The following is a 4,523-nucleotide window of genomic DNA, read 5'->3' as shown; positions in this document are numbered from 1 at the left end:
CTTGATATGTCCCTCACCTTCATAGTGTTGGCATATCCTAGGATTCTGAGATGTACGGTTACTAGTGGAATTTTGAGAACCTCCCTTAACCCCTTGATTCACATTGCTCACAAAGGGCCTTTATCTCTTAAGAGACTATACTAGGAGTCTTTTCAGCATTCTTACAAATAGGAAGAAGCCGACTATAAAGAGCAGAGAAATAGGGAAGTTTCCCACTAGTCAATATCTAGTTGTGTGCTATCTCAAACTCAGGACCAAGGCCTTCTAGAAAGCCAAGAACAAATATACGATCATCCTCATCTTGCATGCATTTAACATCATGTTGTATTGGGAAAGTGAGTTCGCTTCTCCTCATAATTGTTTACAATTGTGAACATATATGAACATATAATGTCACTACACCATAGATGGTCTGTTGCAACTCCAAGCAAGTGTTGGCTAAAGTCATTATTGTGTTGCTAAAGAAGTTTTGGCAACAGTTTTTGTCAAAAAAGAGAGTTGATTTTTTGCACGTTGCTAAAGATATCTTAAGCAACATTTTTTTCACATTTTTAGCAACATTGATACAAATGTTGCTACACGTATCGGTGGCAACATTTTACTATCCTATAGCAACTTAAATGAAAGCGTTGCCTATATCGTAGAACAGATAACACTATTATCGAATAAAATTATAAGCAACACCTTTGAACTTTCTTGCAACAAGTTTTTATGCAACATGGTTTTTATTTGCAACTCTTTTTATATAGAATTGCAACACTTTTTAATTTAACATTTTTTTGTTTCAAGCAACTCTTTCGTATATAATTTGCAACATTTTTTAATTTAACACTTTTTAAGCAACTATTTAATTTAACACTTTTTAATTTAATATTTTTTAGCAATTTTTTTATATTATGTTAATAGCAACGCTTTTTGTTTGAAATTTTAACGATATTTAATGTAACACTGTTATATGCAACATAATCTTTAACTCGTGCAACACTAAAAAAAATTAAAAGAAAATTTTGAATTTAAATAATAGCATAAAAAACCCTTAAGTGCAATTATAAATCCATAATAGGCCAATATATTAACAATGAAATTTAAAATTCTCAAATGATCCAAAACACATAATAAAAAGTATAATAAAGTCATAATGTAATCTATCCTTCAAACTCCACAGTAGCATTCTCATTTTCATTTGAAATGTCACCATATATATCCTCAATATCAATGTTGAGATTGGAATTAACTTCTACCAATTTGTTTATGATTAATGTCAAGCTCTTCCTCACTTTTTGATCCACTTGTTTCATTTTCTCCTCCATTACGTCTTCAAGTTGGATAACTTTCTCCTCCATTTCACTTTGCAATTGGTTTTTTTATCTTTGTTAATCCTCTACATAGGCATCAGAAACATTTCCAATTGACTGTTCCTTCAATTTCTTAGGTATTACATGTCTGCCAATAAGCCAAGAGAGTCCATGTGATGTGTCACCACAAATAAGCTGCTCAACATTCTCACTAGTTGCTCCATACGAACACATCTCTTCAATTGTGGACTATAAAAAAATGAGTTACATGAATAAATCGTGTTAAGTTATGAATTAGCTAAAATCTAATAACTAACATGAATAGCTAATTACAACAGTTATAATCTAATAACTGAACCAAACAAACTCATGGTTCTACCCAATTTTAGGAGAAAATATCATAAAAATTTGTAGCACTAGAAAGAAGGGTGAAAAATATTAAAGGGACTATAATGCTTATTGTCGATTCCATAGAGTAGATGGTCCTAACACGGACATGGAAAGAAATTAAAATGTTAACTAAAAGAGGAAAGTTTGATTAATGTTTCAAGAAAGATACCAAAAAGAAAAATTATGGTAAAGAAATGGAGTAATCCATATCATTATAGGAAAGCCAAGTTTCAAGCCAGCAGTAAAAAAAGCCTCATTCTCTAATCTAATGGCATCAAATACTCATAAGCTAACACCTAGAAAAAAAATTCTGCTAAATTAATACCTTTTTCTCCTTGAGTTTTCCATAAGTAGAGACAATCATACTATAGGCAAGTACAAATTCCAACAAATAACAAATGAAAAATGAGCACATATCAAATTCCAAACTCCTCAAACAAAGGATATTACTCCTAATCAACAACTTATACAAAGGACATTACTCCTAATAAAATATTTGTTCCCTCCATAATTTCACAAGCACTAAAGGAAATAATATCATAAACTATATACCGGATTTACATCAAGTTAGAATTACAACTTCATTAGAAGAGAAGAACTCACTTGACACCGAGACTTTTTGCAGCGATTTGAAGGATTTGATAGAGGCCTTCTCTGACATTCCACTAACTTGTAATAGTAGTCTGCCAGATATTAAGTTGCTAACAGTGAGTAAACTAAGGAAAATTAATATATGCAACTCTCTGTCATATAACAATGGTTTAAAATACTATTTGGCCACTGATTTATCCAAAATTTTATCATTTGGCCCATGATCTATCCCAAATTGGTGAACTTTCACCCAATTTGGATTCAAACTTAACCGAATCATTATCTCATTGATAAGTAACGATATTTTGACATTTGAACTTAATAGATTTTAGTTTAGGATTTGTTTTTTGTTTTTTTGTTTTTTTAATCTAATTAATTATTTCCACATAATGTGGGGAAAAAAACTTTAAGAAATATCACGTTTTAAGTATAAGTGTCAAAATATCGTTACTTATCAATGAGATAATGATTCTGTTAAGCATTCATACAAATTGGGTGAAATTTCACCAAATGGGATACGCCAAGGGCCAAATGTGACCAAATAATAGATCATGGCCAAATGACATAATTTTGGATAGATTAGGGGCCAAATAATGCTTTAAGCCTATAACAATTAATGCAAAATATTGAGCTAGGGCAGAATCACACACTTATGAGAACATTTAATTGATGGATAGTGCATTAGTTGTTTTTTGGATATTCAGAGGTATGCATAACTCCCTGTCATATAATAAGTGCACCAACAACCAGTAAAAGGCAACCATGAATTCAAATCCATTTTAGAAAAAAGAAACAGTAAAAGGCAACCATGTGGTTAATTTTAAACATTCAAAGCATTAGCAACTGTAAACACCAATTTAAGAATCTTCCCATCCAACATATTCCCTAAAACTGGAGTAATTTCAATGTCATAAGAGGGTAGGTGGTTGAACGAACCTATGCTAGTAATTGGTCCAACAATTAAGATTAATTTAAATAAATAAGATGAGTTGATAACTTTAACTTAACTTACAGTTACAATTCAGCCTAATGATAATACAATTTAATATAGAAAAGAAATTATTAGGCACAACACCAACCTGAAGAGATTAGGTTCTTCACTTGATAGACGCCCTATTGCTGTATATCTGAAGCTAATAACCATATAGTGTGTAGCTTTCCATCTTCATAGACAACCTAGCCAGTGAAAAGATTGAACCAAGTGTGGAGTTTAAAAGCTTTGCTGATGTCCTGTGCTCCTTGTTAACTGGAATAATAGGATGCTCATTTCTGAAAGGAACCCAATTTTCGGATTAAGAAACAGAGGGATTTCAGATAGATTTGAAAGCAAAAAGGATAGGTGAAATCACAATATACTCAAATTAAAAACCTAAAAAGTAATTAAAATTCACAACATAGCCAATCTCAAGCCCTAAGACGACCTTAATTCTATAATTTCAACTTATAGGTAAAATCACAAACTACATTCTAGAACTTAGAGAAAGGGTAGAAACTTAAATTCACAATGTCTCCATGATCAGAAGTGCTACCTCTTGGGAGCGGCACAAGTTCTGGAGCGGCCAGCATTTCGATGACCGGATCGGATCAACATCCTCACCCGATTTTTGCAATTTTTCTTCGCTCTTCGTGTACCATGAGGCAGAGAATCGCCAGATTTGAGAGAAACAGGAGACATGGAGTGGTTTATCGGAGTTGAAAGAAGGAAAAGATAACGATGAAGAAGAGGTTGAGAGTGAGAGGTGGAAGAGAAGTCGAAGTAAACAGTAGCAAAGAATGATGTGGGATGAATTAGGGTTAGTAGTAGAGAAGTCACATAAGTGGGTTGGGTTTTACAAATCCCATCTATATTTCAAAGCCCAACTATATTTTCTTTTTATCTCAAATAAAAAATAAAATAGTGTATTTTGTAGCTGCACTATTTTAAGGTGTTGCTACAATAATGTTGGTAAAACCATTTTTTTTTTTGTTAAGGTGTAAAAATACCCCTAACGTTATAGGTCAGGAGCAATTTTACCCTAAACGTCTAAAATTGTACAATTTTACCCCTAATGTTGGAAGCCAAGAGCAATTTTACCCCTAACGGTGATAAATTGGGTCAATTTCAGACACTATTATAAAACACATATATTTTTGTTCATTATTATGCACCAATTGCATAATAATTCATTCTAAAAAAAGGATTTCATGTTTTTTATAATTTAATGATAGAATTTGAGATTAATATTTATAAATTCGGTGGATTTTTTC

At 32.0% G+C, this 4,523-nt stretch overlaps 1 long non-coding RNA gene across 1 annotated transcript; it reads right to left on the bottom strand.

Moving 5' to 3' along the window:
- Nucleotides 1-1,041: 1,041 nt before the first annotated feature.
- LOC136202276 (uncharacterized) lies at nt 1,042-4,062 on the bottom strand. The gene is made up of 4 exons (XR_010674396.1): nt 3,806-4,062; nt 3,356-3,545; nt 2,289-2,368; nt 1,042-1,544 (listed from the first exon to the last, which is right to left on the bottom strand). It is a non-coding gene; the product is annotated as an uncharacterized lncRNA (long non-coding RNA).
- Nucleotides 4,063-4,523: the final 461 nt, after the last annotated feature.

Source organism: Euphorbia lathyris, chromosome 8 (genome assembly GCF_963576675.1).
Source record: "Euphorbia lathyris chromosome 8, ddEupLath1.1, whole genome shotgun sequence".
Taxonomy (NCBI): Eukaryota; Viridiplantae; Streptophyta; class Magnoliopsida; order Malpighiales; family Euphorbiaceae; genus Euphorbia; species Euphorbia lathyris.
This window is presented reverse-complemented; position numbering and strand designations above follow the sequence as displayed.